This window comes from Ascaphus truei, chromosome 4 (genome assembly GCF_040206685.1).
Source record: "Ascaphus truei isolate aAscTru1 chromosome 4, aAscTru1.hap1, whole genome shotgun sequence".
Taxonomy (NCBI): domain Eukaryota; kingdom Metazoa; phylum Chordata; class Amphibia; order Anura; family Ascaphidae; genus Ascaphus; species Ascaphus truei.
The window spans coordinates 338,311,585-338,336,420 of record NC_134486.1 but is presented as its reverse complement, the minus strand read 5'-3'; the positions used below and the strand labels follow the sequence as shown (position 1 = coordinate 338,336,420).

The window sequence follows — 24,836 nt, the reverse complement described above, 5'->3', positions numbered from 1 at the left end:
GTATTTACAGTATTTTTATCCATAGAAAGCAAACAAAGGGCAAACAAAAAATACCCAGGTGAAACATTACCTAATGATATCTCAAAGGGGAAAAAAAATTATTCCAATAATGGCAACAAGATTTCTCCCCGGATCAACATCCTTCCCATGTTTACTTATTTGGTATATTCTTGTATACCTTTCTAAAAATATGTCCAATCTGTTTTTAAAGATCTATAGTGTATCTGCTATCACAGTCTCCATGGGTAATGCATTCCACATTTTAACTGCCCTTACTGTAAAGAACCCTTTCCTTTGTTGCTGGTGAAATCTCCTTTCCTCCAACCTTAAGGGATGACCTTGTGACGTATGTACTGCCCTTGGGATGAATAGTTCCTTTGAAAGCTCAAATTGTATTGCCTTCGAATATATTTGTATATAGTCATCATATACCCTCTTAGACGCCTATTTTCTAATGTAAGCAAATCTAATTTAGCTAGCCTCTCCTCAAAAGTCAAACTTTCCATCCCCTTTATTCTTCATTTGCACTTTTCAAGTTGCGTAATGTATTTTTTATGGAGTGGTGCCCAAAAACTCCATATTTAAAAAAAGGTGTGGTCTTACTAATGCTTTATACAGTGGCAAAAAGATGCTTGCTTCCCTTCCATGCCTACCGTGTTTAATGCAAGATCATTTTTTATTTGACTTTGTAGCTACTGCATGACATCGGTAGAAAAAGATATTTGACAAACGACATTTATAATGTATTATGCTACTGTATGCAACATTATCCTGGTTAAATGAGCTGCACATTTCTTTTCCTTTTTTACAAGCTTCTAGTAAAATATTAGCTAAATACCGAGGTCTGCTCGAATGCCTACCATTTAATTTACCCCGAGCAATTAGCAAGTATTCTAAAAATAATTTGTTGTGTGCAGAAAAACAGTAGAGGGGGAATAAGTGACAATAAGACAAACTTTAAACAATTCGATTAAATAAAAATTCTGCACATGCACATACAGAAACAAATAAATAAGGTAAGGATTCGCTGCTATCCAGGACTTGTCAGTTACTATTACAATATACATTTGTCAATAACATACAGGTTCATAGGGATATCAATACACATACATCATTGATGTAACATCAATATACAGTAAGTCCTCGTTTTATGATGCTTCGCTTTGCGAAGAATGGATTATCCGACACTGTCCAATGCATCCATATGGCCGGTTTTATGACGCCAAAATGGCTTATCCGATGCTCTTACGATGCTTTGCAAAGTTGCAACATTATGTCAATCGAAAGCTGCAGTCAGGGAAATCATCCAGATCAGTCTGTGTGAAGGTTTAGTGGTGTATTTATGCCTTTAAACATGTCTAACAGTTTTATTATACAGTTCTGGATTCAATAAATAGAATCTTTACATCATAATGTATATGTGTGCAGCATAATCTTATTGTTTGAGTAAAATATTTTGTGTATTTTAGCATTAAAAATGCCTTCAGGAACGGAACGTTTGATTTAAACAGTGTTCCTATGGGAAAATGTGATTCGCTTTATAACGCTTCGCTATCCGACGCCATTTTGAGTAACACATTGTGTCGGATAACCGAGGACTGTCTGTATATGTATAATAGACACACACGTCTCCTAATTCACTGTGAAATAGTAATACAGGATCTTTGGACAAATAATGAGGTAAAATAATATTTAATTTAACCCTTTACCTGCCAGAAGGCATTCCAGGTTCTTGACCACATCTTTACATGTGGCCATGAGCGGTCTCCAATGACGTGAAGAGGAGAGAGGGCACCACTTGCATTCTGATCATGTTTGCCACTTCGAAGAAACATACCCTCCAACTGTACCTATTTAGCAGGTACATTAAATTTTCTGGGGTCCTGTAAGACCAACTGCACCATCTACCTCAATCCTGCACAAGTAGAGGTACTGCAGTGGTACCTATTTTTATGTGCAAAATGTTGGAGGACCCGAGAAAATGAGCTACAATTGCATGACGTTCCCTGATCGTCACAAAGGCCTGTAGAGTGCCAGCTCTCAAGAGGTTTAGGGGACACCATTGGGACAGCCCAGGCTGTTTAAAAACTACATACAGTTCATTGTATTTCTGGGATCTCAGCAGAATTTCTCATACTAGATAAGAGTACCCCCATAATAAAAACTTTAGGATGTTGGCTACACTGACTTAAGCTTTGGTCACCCAATTTTCAACACAACAGGTCTCCTGGTGATCTCTATCTTGCTTGCCAATGTTTTCAAATGCCACTCAGAACCAACCTTGCCCTACGCCTGAAACTTTCTGGGTTTAACAGCATGTACGCTGTCGTATTTGTAACTGTACTTTTGGCATCATACTTTCGCAGCTACTCCTCCTTCATAGCTAATGGGATTTACTTAGTAAAACATGACTGTCTAAGAAAACTAGTGGCTGAAACTTGTAGGTAAGGAAATCTTGGCTAATGTTCTAAGCGGCTGCCACCCTTAGGCCCGGGTCATAGAGGGGGGGACCCGGGCTGAACCGCGCGGACGCTGAGGCTCGCCTGCAGAAGCTGTGCGATTCCACGCACATACAGGCGAGCCAGCGTCCGCGATCGGAGGTGGTGGGAGACTGAGGGAGGAGGGGCAGTGACGTCGCGGGCGATTGCACTGACGTCGACGGGCCAATCGCCCGCGACGCACTGACGTCGACGGGCCAATCGCCCGCGACGCACTGACGTCGACGGGCCAATCGCCCGCGACGCACTGACGTCGACGGGCCAATCGCCCGCGACGCACTGACGTCGACGGGCCAATCGCCCGCGACGCACTGACGTCGACGGGCCAATCGCCCGCGACGCACTGACGTCGACGGGCCAATCGCCCGCGACGCACTGACGTCGACGTCACGGCACGGCACTCTCATTGGAGGTTTTCAGCCAACAGCGCGCTGAAAAACAGCTTGGCGCTTGGCTGAAAACTCCAAAGTCTCCGCACGCCTGCGGACGCTCGCGCGAGCCCCCTCTCAAGGCATCCTCATTGAGGGTGCAGGGGCTGAGCGTCCGCACGCCTCAGCACGGCCTGTCCTTGTATGGACTCGGCCTTATGCATCACATTTTGCCAAGACACACACACTGCAGACTAAGTACAACATTGTTACTAATGGAATTGATGTCACAGCAAATTCCAATTGTCTGACTTAAGTTCTTGAAAAATGACCACATTGGTTTGCATTTAAAGGGCAAGTAAAACACAGACGGGGTGGGAGGAATTAAAACAACTTTGAGCAATGGGGTGCAGGGGGAATCGGCGATATTCATTCTTATTCAATACTTATGTTTTCTAGCTAAAACCTTAAAAAGAAATACACCTGTAGACTCTACAAGGATAGACAAACAGTTGTAGATAGGATAGATAGGGTGAAAGTCAACAAAATTAAAATCTTAAAATAGGTTTAGTTATTTTTTTTTACCTATTTAAATCCCTTACGTTTGATCTATTAAACACGATCTTAGCCCACTTTGATTTTAAGAGGAACTTTTATTAGATGCGCAAGTAGCTGAAAAATAAGCACGCTTTTAAAATATAATTTCTGTTATTTCATCTTGGTCTCGGAAGAGACGTCACATTTCAAGCTATATTTAGAACAAGCCATCACATGCTTATGGGCTGTGAAAATGTGGGGTCAGGATTTGACATCTTCATACTTCTCTAACATCTGAGACTACATTCTCTAGGGAACAAAGGATTTCCAAGACCTCTCTCTCCCTTGGTCTTTCTACAGTCAAAGGAGACTGAAGCACTATACAAATCACAAGATTCAATTTGGCAGAAGTCTTTAACTGCAGGCTCTACTTTATACATATAGAAGCTTATTATTAAAAAGGGACAGTAACACTGCAAGAAATACTGTTGTAAAATAATATTGTTTGGTCCTCTTAAAGATGTCATTCATTATGAAGTTTCTAAAACGTGCTGTATAACGGTCATAGTAACAATGGACATATACCTTTTGCAGTCTCTGTAACGCTCCCTACATACTCTTGGGGCCTAAGGTTTTATTTTGTGTGATACAGTTTTCCCCATTTTGTACCATTTTTAATTAACATATTTTGTACCACATAATAGTCAAGAAAAAAATCAAACACTGCATGTTTCAGCTCACCTTGTCTAGCAACGAACAAGAAAATAAATGAGAAAATTACAGGCGTCTGATTTTTGTAACACAATGCATCTTTGAACCAGATTTAACACCTTAAGCACATTACAGGCATACCCCACATTAACGTACACAATGGGACCGGAGCATGTATGTAAAGTGAAAATGTACTTAAAGTGAAGCATTACCTTTTTCCACTTATTGATGCATGTTCTGTACTGCAATCATCATATACGTGCATAACTGATGTAAGTAACGCATGTGTAACAGGCTCTATAGTCTCCCCGCTTGCGCACAGCTTCGGTACAGGTAGGGAGCCGGTATTGCTGTTCAGGATGTGCTGACAGGCGCATGCGCGAGCTGCCGTTTGCCTATTGGGCGATATGTACTTACTCGCGAGTGTACTTAAAGTGAGTGTACTTAAAGTGGGGTATGCCTGTACTGTTTTTGCTTCATTTAAATATCCAGGGGACAAAGAATTTCCAAGGCCTCTGCCTTAGTCCTTGAGGGAGTTTTAAATAGTACAGTATTTCAACCTGTAACAAACCTACATTTTATCCAGTGCCAAACGGGTTACACAGCACAAGCAACTGTTGGTAAAGCTAGAGGTGTTTTTTTAACATGGCTGTATGTTTTTATTTTTTTACAACTCCAATATAAAATGCTTAGTAAAACTGCAACTTTAAGTATGACGATTACATAAACTATGATTGATACAACCATTATTTAATGTAAACAAAAATAAAAGCGCATAGCTATAGTTCTTGCTGCTAGGGATGTCTTGTTCAATACAAAATATTTTTGTTGGCCCCAAATGTTCAGGGCGTTAGCACAACGGACTTGACTGCAATCCCTTGATTTCAAACAGGAGTATATAATTTACAGAATACGAATCTGAACCATGTATGTATGTATTTATGCATGTCTATAATTTAATCATTATCACATTGTGTGCGCACGAGTGCAAACACACACACCTTAGTACCTAAATTCCAACAGACGTGTGTGTGTGTGTGTGTGTGTGTGTGTGTGTGTGTACACAACACCTGGTTCAGATTTCTGTTTGAATTCAGGAACACACACGTCGAAGTGGTCACACCTTGAATAAATCATTTTTTTTTTTTTTTAACATGGCATTTGAAAACAAACATCCAGCCCCGTAGGGAACAGATAACTAGGCAGCAAGAGAGATGGCTCAAATCTCCCATGGCACAGTGAGATGGGCATAATATGAAGGTATTGTCTAACAATTATATGAAGCAAGAAGCCCACTTTGAAAATGAATAACAGTAGTAAACCTCAATACATATTTTCTAGATCTGAATTTGTTATTCTGATTTTCTTTAAAAAGGGTATTAATCCCTTTACTTTAACCCATACACACCACAGTCATTAGTTCAATTCAGTCCCAAGCGTTACCAGAGCTTTAAATATGTCAATCAGTAACAAACCACAACAACAACCATACCTCTAATGGGTCATTGGCCAAGATAGTCCCGAAGGGAGCAAACGCTGGCAGATAAATCCTCTGATGGTCTCTCTAGCACTGTTTAGATAAATGCTTTTCCAATTCCAAAATGTGTATATACAGTATTTGCTGAAGGGGGAGCTAAGTGAAGGTGGCTGAAGGGAAGAGTTGCCATGGTAAGGTCACTTTGTTTAGCTGAGCACTACATCGCAGAATCAGGAGCTACAGATACATGCTTCCCCTCTGCCACCGAGACATGTTACATCTCAGTCATCTGCTGCTCAGTGTGTGGGATATGAGCAGACATAGAAGTGAAATGACACCTCAGTTTAGTACATCCTGGCAAGGAATATGCTAATAGACATTATACAGCATCAATACTATAGGCTGGGGAAAATGACTATGCAAAAATATTTTACTTTCTGGACAAATTATTTATACATAAGATGTAGCAGGCTTATTATCCCTGGGCATGTTATGGCTGGATACTCAGATACTATGAGACAGTGTGCATTAAAATGCAATACTCTGCTTTATGAGCAGGAGCAAAAACCAGAGACAGAACATGAAACACAGACAGAGCTCAGTGCACATCCAGTGAAACCTATACACGGTACAGTGCCTAAATATATATGTATAGATATCTATTAAATAAAATGGTCTTTTAGTTTAACACTCCTCTGTGACACCTATATGTGTGTGTGTGTAGGTGTGTGTAGGCGTGTGTATAGGTGTGTAGATATATATATATATATATATATATATATATATATATACACACACACACACACACACACAGTGGTCGACAAATCAGCAAAAAATCTACTCGCCAAACAAAAAAAATCTACTCGCCACCTAGTACCACACGTGTGCTGCTTGGGCCAATAGGAGCTCGCCACGATGTTAAACCCACTCGCCCGGGGCGTGCAAATGTATAGGTTTGTCGAGCACTGTATATATATATATATATATATACACACACATTAATACATTAATGGCTGCATACATACATGCATGCACACATACACTGTTGCCTGAGGCTATAATGGGTGGACACACCAAGTCAAGATTTTTTTTTAACGTTTCTGCTGACTCGCATCTCTCGCCTCCTACCTACACCATGCACTTAAAATTCTGTTTCTGTATATGTTCAGATTTTTCTTATTTATACCACATTCACTTTCTCAAACATTACAATATTTGATCATTTTAGAGATTTTTGAATTCATATAATTTAATATTGTTGTGGAAAAACATTGGAAAAAAAGTTCGTGTGTACAGATGTAAAACATACAGGAAACCTGCAAGCTCATATTGAACCCCCAAAATAACCACAATATATGCATGCATGCATGTATGTATGTATGTATGTATGCAGCCATTAATGTACATAGCGCTTCACAGTAGTAATACACGTGACAATCATATAAAAAACAAATAATACAAATAAACAGGTCATGGGAATAAGTGCTTCAGACATAAAAGTAACATTTAGGAAGAGTCCCTGCTCTAAAGACTTTATAATCTAATTGGTAGGTAGGAAGAACGTACAGAGACAATAGGAGGGAATTCTGGTAAGTGCGTCTGCAGGGGCCCAAGCTTTATGTATCGTGTATAGTACTAGCCACGGTGCTACTGATATGCTTCTTTAAGCAAGTGTGTCTTAAGGTGGGTCTTAAAGGTGGATAGAGAGGGTGCTAGTTGGGTTTTGAGGGGAAGGGCATTCCAGGGGTGTGGGGCAGTCAGTGAGAAAAGTTTAAGGCGAGAGAGGGCTTTAGATACAAAGGGGGTGGAGAGAAGGCATCCTTGAGCAGAACGCAAGAGTCGGGATGGTGCATGGCGAGAAATTAGGGCTGAGATGTAGGGAGAGGCAGGAGAGTGTAAAGCTTTAAAAGTGAGGAGGAGAATTGAGTGCAAGATGCGGGATTTGATCGGAAGCCAGGAGAGGGATTTCAGTAGGGGAGACACCAAGACAGATTTAGGAAAGAGTAGAGTAATTCTGGCAGCAGTGTTTAAGATAGATTGTAGGGGAAACAGGTGAGAGGCCTACATATGTTTTGCAATTCTGTTCAGCTGGTCCTAGCTGATTTGGAGGGTGGCTCCCCCTTCCCAGGTTTGAAGCTCACCCCACCCACTTTTAAATGGTTAAAAGCTCACTCCACTTCACCTTCCACACTCATGGGAACCTGCATACAGTTTGATTGTGACAAATCTAACACAGGGTGCTTTTCCTGGTAATGTACAGGTTAATAAGAGCTTCAATCAGATTTAGAACTATGCAACTAATTTTGACAGATTTATTATAAATCATTCTTCCTGGTAATGTACAGGTTATTAAGAATTTATATTAGTGTTGAAAAATATACATTAATACCTACAATTTGAACATTTATATATGTTTCAATGTTCCATCCTGTTTAAAACACAGGGGTTGGTGTTTCTTTGTTTTTATTATCTTCATTTTATTATTCTTTTTTGTTCTATTGTTTTTTTTATTATTTATATGTTATATGTCTTGTTAGTTTGTTTACTCCTGGTTGTACGCCCGCTCTTTGGCTCCTCCCCCTTCCTTGCCCCTCGTGGCTCATTTGCGTTTCTTCCTCCTCCTTTGCATACCATCCGGATCTCTCAGCAAGCCGTAGATTTGATTTTTGGGTGATTTGTCGACCATTGTATATAACACACTGTACCGTGTATCTGTGTCAATGGATGTAGCACTGAGCTCTGTCTGTGTATCATGTTCTGTCTCTGGTTTTAAAGAGATATAGATAGATATATATAGCCATCCACATACATAGCGCTTTACAGCAGTAACACATGTGACATAATATTATAACATATGATGGGAAAACGCGCTTCAGACACAAAACATGGGAAAAGGAGTTCCTGCTGTGAAGCGCTTACAATGTAAGTGGTAATAACTTACAGAGACAGAAGGAAGGTGTTCTGGTGAGTGAGTCTGCAAGGTCAGTGTACGAGAGAGAGAGAGAGACAGAGAGAGAGACAGAGACAGAGAGAGAGAGAGAGACAGAGAGACAGAGAGAGAGAGAGAGAGAGAGAGACAGAGACAGAGACAGAGACAGAGAGAGACGGATATTGAGGGGAAGGACATTCCAGAAGTGTGGGGCAGTGCATGTAAGAGGTTACAGGCAGGAGAGGGCTTTAGATACAAAAGTGGTAGACAGAAGAAATCCTTGAGCATAATGCAAGAGTTGGGCAGGTGCATAGCGAGAAACTAGGGGTGAGATGTAAGGAGGGGCAGAAGAGTGTATGGCCTTAAAAGTGAGAAGGACAATTTTGTAAATGATACGGGATTTGATAGGAAGCCAGGAGAGGGATTTCAGCAGGGGAGACTCAGACAGATGTAGGAGAGAGTATAGTGATTCTAGCAGCAGCGTTTAGGATTTATTGTAGGTGGGACAATTGAGAGGCAGGAAGCCGGACAGTAAAAGGTTACAATAGTCAAGATGGGAGAGAATGAGTGCCTGCATTAGTTTTAGCAGTAGAACAACAGAGAAAAGGGTATAACTTAGGCTGCGCTTTTAGTGCCGTCGTTTGGGCGACAGTGACGTCACGCTGCGGTTGCTGAAAAAATCAAAATTGACTTGACGCGATCACGACCAAGCCGTCGCGCCGCTTCTACTATAAGCGCGGCCTTAGCAATGTTAGAGGAAAACGACAGGTTTTAGCAACATTGTGAATGTTAGGGAGGAGTCAAATGTGACACCTAAGCAGCATGCTTGTGGTACTGGGTGTATGATAGTACTGCCAACAGTAATGTAGAAGGGGGAAGGAGGGTTAGGCTTGGAAGGAAGTATAAGAAGCTCCTCACCATGCATATCCTGAATAATAAAATAAAGAGAAGTAAAGGAGTTGTCTTGTACAGATTTAAGTATTCTGTAAAAAAAAAAAAAAAAAAAAAAACACCATGTATATGGAATACTATGGACTTTAATGAACCAAAATAAATACGTAAGTGAGGTCAATGTATATACGCTTCAACTCAATGTCACCTTTGTCATCTGTACAGACTAAAAGGTGGCACAATACGTGCAGGTTATCAGGTACTTGCAGCTCTCACTCTATACAGTGCATCAGTTTCTCAATAATAGAGATTTATCCATAATCATATTTACAATCAGACATCTAAAACAGAAAAGAAAATAATCCTTGAAAAAAAAGCTTAAAAAAGGTAACCCCCCACAAAAAAACACATTTGTGTAATGTGCAATATATAATATATAATGTCACCTTGATATAAAATCAAATTATTATCATCATCATCATCATCTATTCCAGCTCCCATGCAGTCATCCTACCTCAAGCACCACGTCAGCGAGGCTGGGTTTTGACATTGAATCCATATAGATAATGTATTGGTGCAGGTCTGACTGGCCTTCACTGAACTGACGGAATTACGTCAGATACGTGACCAACGTACGTTTCGCATCAAGACGCCACTTTTTCATGTCTTTCTGATACTGCCCCATGTAACCTCCAACAGCCTCTGTACAGACCTAACCACAACTCCCAACCTGCTCATTCCCCCATTAGGCTTTGGGCGTCCGGAGGCACGCACGGCCGCGTGCGCGTTCCTCACCAGCAGGGGTACCCTTCTTGAGCCGGTCCCAGTCCCCCCTCGCTGCATGGCTCACTACGCGCTGTGACACGTCAGCCGCCAGGGGATGCAAGCAAATTGTGATCCCGAGCGGTGACGCGTCACGTGGTGCGCTGATGAGCCTATCAGCGGAGGGGGCGGGAGCTGTCAGAGAGCTTCCTCCACAAGGTAGGGGGTGGTGTGTGTGTGTGTATCAGCGTGTGAGAGGGCATTTGTGGGGGGAGGGAGCGGGAGCGGCTTACCTTCCAGCAGCCCGCAGCAGCTCCCTCCTGCAGCCCGGGAGACCGAGCCCAAGCCCGTGGGTCCTCCGCTCAAACCACGCCCCCCTCCGCTCAAACCATGGCCGCCACTCCCGCTCCATACAGACCGCAAATAGCGGTCTGTGCCTCTCAGCGCGCTGCCTGCATGCAGTGCGGGCGCGCTGACTGAGGGAGCAGGGCCGTAGCCTAAGTGAGCTCATCTTTACAGACATATCCCACATACCACACTGATTTACCATAAAAGGGCAACCCCATTGAAGTCAATGGTGGTTACATGCTTGTATTAATCTGATCAGCAAAAGAATCCTGCAAAGCATAATAAAGCAATTTATACAGGGATAGGAGAGGTTGATGACAATGAGCTGAGAGGGGTGTGTGAGATATATATATATATATATATATCACACACACACACACACACACACACACTATACTTCTTGTACAGCTCTGTGTCCCTTTATCTAATCAGTACACATAAATTAGAAAACAGAAGATTTTATATTTCTTTAAGTAGCTGTATAACAATATATAGACATCTGAAAGATTTGCATATACATTATATATATATATATATATATATATATATACACACACACACACACACACACACACACACACACACACACACACACACACACACACACCTCTTGTGGCATCCTGTCTGTATAAATGCACACCCATGTATTATTCACATACACCCCCCACCCCGCACATCACTGGGTCTCCGGTGCTCTCCGTACACGTACCTCCGCTCACTCACCTGCTCACTGACCGATTCGCTCTCGCCTGTTTCCGGTCTCGCGCTGCCCTTCAGCCCCACGCTCTGCGCCGCCCGGTTGCCAGGCGCCGGGGGAACACGGGGAGGGGGGGAGGAGGAGAAGGCCAGACCAGAGCAAACTACACTGCCGAGCGCATCGATGGTTTACCCAGGCGCCGCCGGCACCTTGCATGCCTCGAGCGCAGCGTGGTGACGTCACGCGGAGAACATTCTCACGTCCCCGGGGTTGATGGCTGGGGGATCCATTGGTGAGACTGAGGATCCGAGCCGGCAGCAAAGAATACGTCATAAATAGAACGTTACAGTGCTGGGAGGGGGATTCCCCCCATCTGATATGGGGTTTTATATATATAAATAAATTAAAGATAATAAAAACGTGTTGATATATTTTTTTTAAATGCCATTAATTTCATTTAAGCAAAAAAATATATTGAATAAAATATTACCACAAAAGAAAAGGTGGGATATAGTGAGCCTGTTTTTGAAGCACATCCATTCATTGTAGGTTGTGATACCTTTTAGGTGATATTAGAAAAACAAATAATATATATGTAGCCAGGTCTCCCTTTTCACCGCTGACAGGGTTGCCACCTTTGACTGACGGTCAACCCGGAGATTTTTTTTTTTTTAAATGACACTGTGTTGCCATGACAACGGGATGCTATGTAACGTCACGCGGCGTCAAGTCGCCATGACAACGTGGCACCGCATGACGTCGTGACATCATGTGGCGTCTCATTGTCATGGCAACGAGCATCACGTGATGCTGTTACGTCACGTGACGTTCCCGTTGGCATGGCAACGCAGCGCCATTTGACGCCGCGCAGCCATATTGAGAGTAGTTGCAGGGGGAGATGGCGGGAGACTGCTATTGCTGGCACTATTGCTGCGTTAATGGTTTATGGAATTATACCTTACATCATTTCTATTATTTATAACTAACACTGATGACAATTGTTGCAAACAGAGTCGTCACTGATCAATATTAATTTATTACAATGTTTACCTCAGTTAACTTTACTTGAGTTAATTTAACAAAGACAAGGTTACCTCATTGCTATCAAAAGGGAGGAACTGAAGCAGCTTTACTGTAAAGAGAGAGAGGGGGAGAAGAGAGAGAGAGGGGGGAGGAGAAGAGAGAGAGAGGGGGGAGGAGAAGAGAGAGAGAGGGGGAGGAGAAGAGAGAGAGAGGGGGAGGACAAGAGAGAGGGGGGAGGAGAAGAGAGAGGGGGAGGAGAAGAGAGAGAGAGGGGGGAGGAGAAGAGAGAGAGAGGGGGGAGAAGAGAGAGAGGGGGAGAAGAGAGAGAGGGGGAGGAGAAGAGAGAGAGAGGGGGAGGAGAAGAGAGAGAGAGGGGAGGAGAAGAGAGAGAGAGAGGGAGGAGAAGAGAGAGAGAGAGAGAGAGGGGGAGGAGAAGAGAGAGAGGGGGGAGGAGAAGAGAGAGAGGGGGGGGAGGAGAAGAGAGAGAGGGGGGGGAGGAGAAGAGAGAGAGAGGGGGGAGGAGAAGAGAGAGGGGGGGGAGAAGAGAGAGGGGGAGGAGAAGAGAGAGAGAGGGGGAGGAGAAGAGAGAGAGGGGGAGAAGAGAGAGAGGGGGGAGAAGAGAGAGAGAGGGGGAGATGAAGAGAGAGAGAGGGGGGAGGAGAAGAGAGAGGGGGAGGAGAAGAGAGAGAGAGGGGGGAGGAGAAGAGAGAGAGAGGGGGAGAAGAGAGAGAGAGAGGGGGAGGAGAAGAGAGAGAGGGGGAGGAGAAGAGAGAGAGAGGGGGAGGAGAAGAGAGAGAGAGAGGGAGGAGAAGAGAGAGAGAGAGAGAGGGGGGGGAGGAGAAGAGAGAGAGGGGGGAGGAGAAGAGAGAGAGAGGGGGGAGGAGAAGAGAGAGAGAGGGGGAGGAGAAGAGAGAGAGAGGGGGGAGGAGAAGAGAGAGAGAGGGGGGAGGAGAAGAGAGAGAGAGGGGGGAGGAGAAGAGAGAGGGGGAGGAGAAGAGAGAGAGGGGGGAGAAGAGAGAGAGGGGGGAGAAGAGAGAGAGGGGGGAGAAGAGAGAGAGGGGGAGATGAAGAGAGAGAGAGGGGGAGGAGGAGAGAGAGGGGGAGGAGAAGAGAGAGGGGAGAAGAGAGATAGAGAGGGGAGAAGGGAGAGGGGGGGAGAAGGGAGAGAGGGGGAGAAGGGAGAAGAGAGAGGGGGGGGAGAAGAGAGAGGGGGAGGAGAAGAGAGAGAGAGGGGGAGGAGAAGAGAGAGAGGGGGAGAAGAGAGAGAGGGGGGAGAAGAGAGAGAGAGAGGGAGATGAAGAGAGAGAGAGGGGGGAGGAGAAGAGAGAGGGGGAGGAGAAGAGAGAGAGAGGGGGGAGGAGAAGAGAGAGACAGGGGGAGAAGAGAGAGAGAGAGGGGGAGGAGAAGAGAGAGAGGGGGAGGAGAAGAGAGAGAGAGGGGGAGGAGAAGATAGAGAGAGAGGGAGGAGAAGAGAGAGAGAGAGAGAGAGGGGGGAGGAGAAGAGAGAGAGGGGGGAGGAGAAGAGAGAGAGAGGGGGGAGGAGAAGAGAGAGAGAGGGGGAGGAGAAGAGAGAGAGAGGGGGGAGGAGAAGAGAGAGAGAGGGGGGAGGAGAAGAGAGAGAGAGGGGGGAGGAGAAGAGAGAGGGGGAGGAGAAGAGAGAGAGAGGGGGAGGAGAAGAGAGAGAGGGGGGAGAAGAGAGAGAGGGGGGAGAAGAGAGAGAGGGGGAGATGAAGAGAGAGAGAGGGGGAGGAGGAGAGAGAGGGGGAGGAGAAGAGAGAGGGGAGAAGAGAGATAGAGAGGGGAGAAGGGAGAGAGGGGGAGAAGGGAGAGGGGGGGAGAAGGGAGAGGGGGGGGAGAGGGGAGGGGAGAAGTGAGAGGGGGGGGAGAAGGGAGGGGGGGGAGAAGGGAGAGGGGGGGGAGAAGGGAGAGGGGGGGGAGAAGGGAGAGGGGGGGGAGAAGATCTACGATCTTGCGTAGGGCTCCTAGGTGTGGGTTATATGTGACCACCAATCGGGAATACAAAATCCAGAATTTTGTAGGAGCCCTACGCAAAATCGCCAGGAAACTACAACCCATCCTCCAGGAAGATACAAGACTGCAACAGGTCTTCCCTGAAGCACCCTTATTATCATACAGACAACCCCATAATCTCAAGAATATTATGGTGAGGAGTAAAGTATTCAGCAGTACAACTGAATGCAGGACAAAACCATGCCAGGACCCAAGATGCAAAACCTGCGCAATGCTCTACACAGCGGACACAATACAAATACCACACAAGAATCGGGAATATAAAATCAGAGGAGGGTTCACTTGTTCCTCCAGCAATGTCGTGTACCTCATCATGTGCATGAAATGCCCAGGGGGCTGCTACTACATAGGTGAGACAGGACAGGGGCTAAACAAGAGAATGAACCTGCATCGCCACAGCATCACACGCGGAACAAGAGACAGTCCTGTTGGCGAACATTTCTCTGACTCTGGCCATAAGATGAACGATCTGAGGGTTGCCATACTCAAAGGTAATCTTAAAACCCCGAAAGAGAGACGGTTGCATGAATATAAATTTATGCAACTGTTCGGGACACTTAGCAGTGGCCTAAACAGAGATCGAAATTTTATGAGTCATTACTGACACTAGCGAACTCTCTTCCCATTAGCGCTAAAGGCCATGTCTGTACATACTGTGCTATATGAATGCACACACAGCTGTCTCTCACACATACTAATACTCCTTATTTCTCCATCCATATACACCAATAGGGACCACATAGTATCCACACACACTTTTAGTTGTGCTACAAACTCTCACATTTCCACACCCACCCACACCATTTATATCCCTCTCACTCCACACACACCTTGTGAAGAGCACTGTTTATACTGTGGGCTCTCCATTCATTTTTATTCACACTGATACACATACACACTCTTTCTTCACTTGCTTTTAGTTACCCTTTGACACCTCTAGCCATAAAACACATCCACACCGGGGGGAAGGACAAGCACAGATAATATTCCAAGAGACACTGTTTTCAAGTTATCCTTGCTTCATTCATTGTAACATCGCCGGAAGAAGAGATCAGTGTATCTCGAAAGCTCGCACAAATAAAAGCATTTCGTTAGCCACAGAACGGTATCATCTATTTATTTTTTGATTATATATATATATATATATATAAATTAGTGATAATCTATGTTTCACCTATAAACAGCATGTCCGGGATGGGAAGGGAGCGAAGATAGCAGGGATACACCATGAAAAATAAAATAGAAAGCATACAATAGTGCAATAAAAAAATTTCAATCTGGATATAGCATTTAAATCTTGGCTCTGTAGCAATGCCTACTTACAGCAGGTCAAAAAGTATATCGCATTGATCTACACAATTGGTAGAAAGGTGTCAGGATCTTTGAGAAAAACAGCCTTGGTTTACAGCATGGAATGTCAGCACATCAGCTCAGACGTCAGGAGATGTTATAGGATCAAAGGCATGCAAAAGAAAGGCAAACCATGGTGTAGATCGCACATAAAATTTATATATATAAAAACAACAAAAGAACTTAGGAATCGTACTCACAATGTGTACATGTTCAAAGTTCACATAAGATTTTACTTGAGGCAAAAGGAGTGCCGGCTCAGTGTGGAACAGCTCACCGGGGATCTTCTCCTTAACTCACAGCAGACCGGGTGGAAGATGGCGTCTGACGTCACATCCGCTGTGTGAGTGACGGCGGCCGGTCTTTGAGGGGAGCGGTGGGGGAACTCGGCAACTCGGGAGCCTTCAGTGAAAAGAGCAGCTGCAGCAATAGAAGTGGCTCTACGCGTTTCGTTGTGCTAGACAACTTCCTCAGGAGCAACGAATAAATGCCGAGTTCCCCCACCGCTACAAGCTACTATTGAAAGGAATCTGTACATATTCCTGGAAGGTTGAGAATTTGATCAGAGATCACCTTGACACAATATTTTTGAATTTTATTTTATTTCTGTGCACTATTTAATCACAGATTGGGTGTGGTTAGCGCCGGTTACAAATCACGTTAAGCTCACCTATAAACAGGCCATTACTGACTAATCAAGTCTTGCATGGAAGATTGTGCATTGAAAGGCGAACATTAATAATTTGCACAAACATATTTGGTTATGTTTTATTAAAGCTCTTTTTTCGCTTCATGTAGTATAATGAGAGCATAAATAGGAACATGTACAATATGGTATTTAATTGTGTTCATATGTAGCTCACTTCATATTTGTATTTTGCTCATGTACCGGTGTGTGAAACCAGCTGCAATTAATATGTAATCACAGCATAGAGGTGAACAGAGGGGGTGGGGTCGGGCACAGAGCCAGATCACAGGGTCATGGTAGGGTCAAGTCTTGTGGGACGGCTTGCAGGTGGTAGAACCAAATAAAAGGTCAGGGTGGTGTCACATCTTGGGGGAGGGACTACAGTTGTTACACGCTGACAAGGTGAACAGAAGTTAATCACATTCATTAGAAATGGTAATTATCTGAATACTTTCAAACACCAGGCCACTATATATGAAACCGTACGTTAGTCATTCATTCACTCATCTCTTCTTTTTACCTTATAGTTACGCCACCTTATCACAACAGTACCATCTGTGAGCGACACACTGCATGTGTTGATGAATGTCAGCCACATTGAGCGCTACACCTGCTTCTCTTAAATGTTCAGACAGATCACTAAAAACATTCATTCACATTTCCACAATTAGGTACTGAATTATAAGCAGAGTCAACTTTGCTGTCATGGTAGTGATGTACATTATTATTGTTAGATTACTACACAACATATGCAGTGTATGTACAACAGAACACTTAATTTTACAAAGCATTCCTGCATGAACATTGTATGTTGTATGGTGTTTAAAATAAATGTGCCAATTAGGTTCACATGTACATTTATGTTAAGATGGATAATGTACAGCTTGCCTAAAACATATCATTGTCATTTCGTTATGTGATGCTGATATTTAGCCATAAATACTCCAACTACACAAACTTCATGCTAATTATGTACACATGTCAATAAAATTCTGATGTTATTCTTCTATATAGTTGCTCCTGCAGCTCCTGGGACACCTGACACTGAACATGTCTCATCACCTGTCTCATCAAGGTCATCATCAAGCATGGAAGGTGAGTGTTTGAGGTGCAGCACATCTAATGTGTACATTTGTAGAATTTCAAGTGCCATGCAAAATAAATGCCTTTCACATGTAATTAACTTCACATCAGTTATTGTCACAGAAGATGTAGTGTTTCCTGACAACATGTATTGTGTGTGTTGTAACCTATCAGCTAGGAGTTGTGAGGTTACAACAACCTTTCATTCATTCTTCTTTCAGACTGAGTCGAAACATCATTGTTACTTCAAGCATCATCTTTTAATTGGACACAAATTAAAAATTATGTAAACATGTTATGTGTTCCACTATGAGAACAACTATCATTATATTGAAAAACAAGTGAAAGTTCCATGGCAGTTCATAATGTCTTTCTTTATTTGTAGAACCAGATGTTGCCGCTCAAGGACAAATTCACTCAAGTGACCATGAAGCTGTTGCCACTCCTGGATTAACACAGCATTCAAGTCCTCCTGCTCGTGACACCTACTCAGCTATTGCAGCTTCTGAAGAACGAATCTTGGGTGAAGAAAATCGTCGCCATTCAGAAATGATGTCAGTACTTGAAAGGATGATATCACTGCATGAAAGGATGCATGAAAGGTCAATATCACAAATGTCACAAATTCAAAAAGTCATCATCCAAGTTCCTAAAGAAATCCAAAATGTAAACAGGACATTACAAGCACTAGTTCTGAATGTCAGCCAAGCAAATCAGTTGCGGAAGACAGCAAGAGAACAACAATTCCACTTTACGCCATCTGAGGATGGATCTTTACATGCTGCAACTTTTTCTCCTGAGTCATCAGTTCTTCATTCCCCAGTTCAGGAAGATACCGGTACAGTAGGTGCAAGTTCTGTGCAGGTCCCTCTCAACATCCAACCGCTTACATCTGTTCAAAATCTGGAACCGACACCTACAAATGAGACACGAAAAAGAAAGTTAGGGCAACAATTACTACTAACCAGCTTTTGGAAAAAGATTAAAACACCAAAACAAGAAACTGCTCCACCATCACTCTTGCAATGTTTATCAACTGCTTCACAACTGCCACAGCCCACACCCAGTGCCCCTGAAGTGCCACAGCCCACACCCAGTGCCCCTGAAGTGCAACATCCCACACTTAGTGCCACTGAAGTGCAACAGCCCACACCCAGTGCCCCTGAAGTGCAACAGCCCACACCCAGTGCCCCTGAAGTGCAACAGCCAACACCCAGTGCCCCTGAAGTGCAACAGCCCACACCAAGTGCCACTGAAGTGCCACAGCCCACACCCAGTGCCCCTGAAGTGCAACAGCCCACACCCAGTGCCACAGAACTGCCACAGGCCAGTACAAGTCGTACAGTTAAGGCCAGAGTACTTGGCAAAGGGAAAAGGCAAACACAACAGCCAACAAGCAGGCCTGTGACTCGCTCTCAAAAGGATAAACAAAAATAAATAATCACATTCACTAAATTTGTTGGTGTCCTGGTGGTGTTTACTGCACACTATATCATGCATAGTGTATGTATGATCATGTACAGATGCTTGATAACATTCAAATATGTCCTTGTACACATGAATGTTTAGAAATGCTCACTGACTGAATGAAGGCATATTTGATAACATATGAATATGTATTAATCATCAGTTGATTAATGGTACAACATTATTACACACTTGGCATGTTAATGGAAGCTGACATTCACTTAGCTCTTGTTCAAGATGAGATGTATCTGGGTTATTTTTGTAATGTAGATAGTCATTTCATGCTAATATTATTGGCATACAACTTTAAGTAACTACCCATATAACAGCATACATTTTTATGTAATGTTTTCTGGTGTCTTCACTCTGTAAGACATTACTTACCTTAATCTTCATTCATAGTTCATAATGTTGGCATGTGATCATGTATGATTTTTGGTTACAATAACAGATCTGTAAGTGTGTATGAATATATCTGTAGTCTCTCTGAATCTCTATGGATATATGTATACACACACACACACACACACACACACACACACACACACACACACACACACACACACACACACACACACACACACACACACACAGTGTGTATGTATATTAAATGATTATATATATCTGACACTGTTGTCAGCAAACAGGCCTTGTGTTCATGAGATATAAATGTTAGCACACTTGCTAAAATTATGGTATCAGTATGATTGAGCCCCGAATTCACTGAGCTGTATTTAACTTTGAATATGATTACAACAAGGCCTACTTACACACATCAATGGCTTTAGTTTAGCACTCTATATATAATATATATATATATAATCAGAATGAACAGTACAGGCCTTCATGGCTCAAAAGAGGCCTTGTTTGCTGTTAAATACAACTTCTACACAGCTGACTCAAATAGGCCCTCAAACATACTCACCCAGTAATGTTATAAACTGTAATGAACTGTTAAGATAATTACAACAAGGCCTGTTTGCACACAAGGCCTTCAATGTAGACTCTATATATATATATATATATATATATATATATATATATATATATATATATATATATATATATACACACACAATATATAGTTAATTATATATACATAAATATATATGTTGATATATTTATATATATCTAATTTTATATATATATATATATATATATATATATTTATTTATATATATCTATATCTATGTATATATCAAGAGAGACTAACAGAGAGAGTCAAAGAGAGAGAGAGAAACAGAGAGAGAAAGAGAGAGAAACAGAGAGAGAGAAAAACAGAAAAACAGACAAACAGAGAGATGTGTGTGTATGGTTAAATCTAGCTAACTGTAACCAGAAATCTGTTCATCATAGCACTGTAGATGATTTCACACACATTGTTATTCTAATTCAAAGAGTCAACTTGTTCTGCACATGTTGATTGCATAAGCCGAAAGTAAAGTTTCGATTCCTGTGAAAAGAGTATCTTACACAAAGAATTTGAGCCAATTATTGTAACAAATTTCTTGTGGGAGAAAACCTAGGCGTATATCTGCTAGGTTGTATTATAACCTTGAAACAAACCGCGAAGATAAAATGTAACTATTCACACATTCAGCACACATCCGTATGCGTTCAACTTAGACACTGTACACTTGAAGAGAGAAGAAATGGCAGAAGCTTCCACATTGCACAGCCATCCACGTAAATCATACAAATTTATGATTTATAAAGCAATCGAATCAACGCCAGAGAAAAGTGCAAACGTGGCCAAAATCTATGACTTGATCCAAAAGAAATATCCATACTACCAAGAACCTGACAAACAACGAAATTTTAAAACTTCAGTACGATTCACTTTATCCGCAAATGAATGTTTTGCGCGTGTCCATGATCGGCTAGATCAACGATATGGATGCTGGCATGTTGCGCCATCATTTAAACTTACCATGGAACATGGAACATATCTTCTGTTAAATAGCATATTTTTGCCTAATACCAGTTACACTGAAGCCGCACCGACTGGCTCGACTGCTGATATACCTGCACCCTACATTCATCAAGACCAGATGCAAGATGGACATAACTACTATGATATGTATCCAAACTTATATGGGCAATACCAATGTGGATGGGAAAACAACCAACAACTGTACGTACCTCCGGACGTCTTGTTTGAAGAAGCCACCGCAGATCCATATGACGCCCTCATGGAGATGTGTGTGATTCAGGATTCAACGGTTGCCTCAACCATGGATGATACTGTTGTGCCTTCCTGGGGCGAGCAGTTGCAGCCAAATCAGTTTTGACTTCTACAAGAATGGTAAATACAAATTTAGTTATGCCTTTACTCAAATTATATATGTGTACATTAAAAATATACACCATTTGTTAGTCACATGAGTGTATACAGCTTAACATTGCAGACAGCCTTACATGCAGCGTGCACAAAGACATTATTTCCTATAACAATATACTAGATGACAAACCATTAGTACACATTGGTGACGGAGTCCTAAATCATAGATGCTTATCGCTTTTAAAGTATAATTTCAACATGTTACACTAACTGTAACACACACACACACACACCTCATTGTTTACCATTCAACATATAAAAACAAAGTGTCGCCCACATATGACGTGGGAACCTGGTCATGTCCCAAGGCGTCCTTAAAAAGGTTACCGATGCAAGCCCCACCCCCAACCGACGTGCGAGCGTGAAACAGTATTGGCTGTGCCCGTAGCTTATTCTTACGGTCAGTGCAGTGTATCATGCGCGCGCGTCGGTGGGGTGGTGCGTGCACAGCGCTGGAGGCCAATGTTCATTCAGTGGGAGTGGTGTTTCGTGCATTTCACGGTGCCTTAACATGACGTCACATGTATTTTGTTCGCTCATTGGCTGATCGTCCGTTTTTGCAGTGGGCACACGTCCGTTTACAAAGTTTAGATATGTACGTGTGTTGAAGTGAATTTGTTTCGCTTCCATATCATAACTTTCAGCCATGATATGCGTAATGCTAACAGCACCATCGAGGGACATGTATTGAACGCACAGCGTATACATCGTTTTGCGCATGCGCTAAGACTTAGTCCACACATTCGTGACGTGCGTGCGCAACAGACGTTGTGCGCGCACATTATTATGTATACAGGCACCGGAACTAACATATCAGTAGTAATGCCAGCAACGCGATTTGAAAAATGAGACAGTTCTGTATCTGTAGTTTTATCCTTGCAGTTTAAACATATATGTAACTTATGCGTGAACATCCACAATCATATAGAGATGTGTTAAGCGTTGTCATGCTGAGACTTAGATAAATGTGCCATCTTTGAACATCATGTGTTTGCTGTATTTCACAGATGTCGCGGATGAATACATGGGACCAATGTATGATTTCAGATGGCCCAATCGTTATATTAGATGATTGTGACGACTAGCGAACAACTATTATAATAAATATGTAACAATGCTTTCAATGATTGGTGCGCAGATTAACAATCACTACATAATGTTATCCTATAGTGCAAATATTTACTATGCACTTAATTATCATAATGATGTTGCTAAGCACTGAAGTTAGAACTTCTATTGATATTTTTTTTCTACTAACATTATATGTATTGCCATGTGATATATGCAACCAACATTATCACTCAGCAAACACATTAATCTACTATATATTATAATCTCACGTGTGACTTGTCAAAGAATGTAAATGGTACATAACAACTCGTCGACATTTTATCTGAACGTACACAATAACAATAGTGAGGTGATAGAAACTGTTTAGTCGTGTGAATGTTATATTATCACCTAAGTTGTAGTGGTAACCTAACATGCATGAGCTAATGAATGTTAGGTAAAGATCATTAAACCATTAACTTTTGTGTGTACATGTAATTCACACAAGTAACTATAGTTTAGTAAACATTATTAGTAAACATTCAACACATACATAGCTAAGTGAGGCCGATGATAAAAGCAACATTATTATGTTGGTTTATATTATTTCTGGTAGAAATACATGCATCACACCAAAACTACAACACACACACACAGTAGGTTGCTGAAATGTGTGCGTATGTAAATGTATACTTCATTTATGATCATATGTTGACAGTAGTTATAAAGATCATGATCATTTTGAATAAGTAAAGTGAATGAAATAAAAAAATTTATAACTACATTGTCATTGTGTTGAATGATTTAGGAAAAGTTGAGAATTCCAAAAACTATACTTTGGAATGGTGTTAACATTTTGACAAATGTTAGATGAACGTCAAATCAACACACATATTGGACTTATACATACACCTGTTACAATGTAGTAATGAACATGAAGATGAAGTGAGAGAAGAACTAATCACATACATTGCAATGTTAATGATGTTTAACACATTAGGGTCTTTTCATACAAACATGCATTGAGTGTTAACATCGCTCATGTGCATGAATAGATGTTCTCCTCCTATAATCACTAGCTGAGCAGGGTTTATCCCCTTCTCTCCCCCCACCCCTATATTCCATGAATGGATGTTGTGACGTTGTCAAAATTACATGTTATGTAATGTACGTAATGATTTGAAAACACACTGCACAATAACCACCAAGTGTAGATAAACGTACGGACACAATACAGAAACGACATGTTTCAATTGTCACATCTTTTTCTTTACGTTCTGTTTATACATCCTGTAACTATACCTGTATCGAGGTTTGCACATCTTATGACAGATGTGAATTAAAATACATACTATGATCAGAAATTGGAGTGATATACCTTGAAAAAGAAAACATGAATGAATATAAATCATTGTCATGACATGTTCATTAAGGTAAGCAACACACTGAAGTGACAATTTTGTATGTGATATGAAACAAAATCTATAATACGTCAAATATGATCTTAAATACACAATAGTGTACACATCATTGTGACACACGTCACACTCCAAAAGAAACATTGTATGTAACCATACTGCAGTAGCTATTGACTATTGACATAGTAGGTTTATTGTGTATGCATAACCAAAAATAGCATGTACATAAAATATAGATTTTGTACACATTATTTCTTCACGTACACACAACACCTTTTATTGGAAAGAAGTATAATACAACCTGTTGATGAATGACATACCGGTGCCACATGCAATTGTCCACACAGCAGAGAAGAGAAAGGTGTGAGAACCATATTCATCTGTTTCCTAAGTGAAAGGTATTTGTACAAATGTATTTATCATTACAATGAATGAATACATCTATGTAGTTCTATGAACATATGTATTTGCTTACATGAAAAATAGGTGTTTATGACATTCCGACGTGTCTCCACACCACCGGCTGTTTGCTCAGTGTCAGCTGGTAAATTTAAGGGATGCTCATCCTCCAAGCCCTGACGTATGTCGGTTTGTACATTATTGCGGAGTGCCAGATTGTGCAAAATGCAACATGCAATGACAATATCTGACACTTTAGCAGGCTTATATTGCAATGCCCCCCCTGTTCTATCTAAACACCGAAATCGTGTTTTCAGAAGCCCTAATGTCCTCTCTATGACGGATCTGGTAGATATATGGGCAACATTGTACCTGTCCTCTGCTTCACATTCAGGGTTTGCCACAGGGGTCAACAGCCACGGCCGAATTCCGTATCCTGAGTCACCTATAATCCATCGTGCCCAAAAATGAAACAATTTATGTTAACATTATTACATTGAACAGTTCATATAAAAACTAGAGTTGTTTGTTAACACATCATAATATATACTCACCCACCAGCCAACCAAATCCAAAATAGCCTTCTTCGAAAGCATGGAAGACTGATGAGTTTCTCAGGATAGAGGAATCGTGACTGGAACCAGGGAATTTGACTACCACATGCATAATCTTCATCGTGGCATCGCATACCACCTGTACATTCAGGGAATGGTAGTGCTTACGGTTGCGGTAAGCATGCTCACTCTGACTAGGCGGGATCAAAGCAAC

At 42.0% G+C, this 24,836-nt stretch overlaps 1 protein-coding gene and 1 long non-coding RNA gene across 5 annotated transcripts in view; both read right to left on the bottom strand.

Annotated features, from left to right (window-relative positions):
* Window positions 1-11,401, bottom strand: part of RAB23 (RAB23, member RAS oncogene family) — a 35,269-nt gene extending 23,868 nt beyond the window's left edge. The window contains exon 1 of one of the 4 annotated variants that reach the window (XM_075598114.1): window positions 11,245-11,401. The gene's annotated coding sequence lies outside the window, so the exon portion shown is untranslated. Of the gene's footprint in view, window positions 1-5,606; window positions 5,854-11,230 lie in introns of those variants that run through there. The other 3 variants (XM_075598115.1, XM_075598116.1, XM_075598117.1) reach the window with 3 other exon arrangements.
* Window positions 11,402-17,536: 6,135 nt separating this feature from the next.
* LOC142492140 (uncharacterized) overlaps window positions 17,537-24,836 on the bottom strand; it is a 28,085-nt gene continuing 20,785 nt past the window's right edge. The window contains exons 2-3 of the long non-coding RNA XR_012800771.1: window positions 21,003-21,154; window positions 17,537-18,309 (exon numbers count right to left, since the gene is read on the bottom strand). This is a non-coding gene — a long non-coding RNA (uncharacterized LOC142492140). The remainder of the gene's footprint in view (window positions 18,310-21,002; window positions 21,155-24,836) is intronic.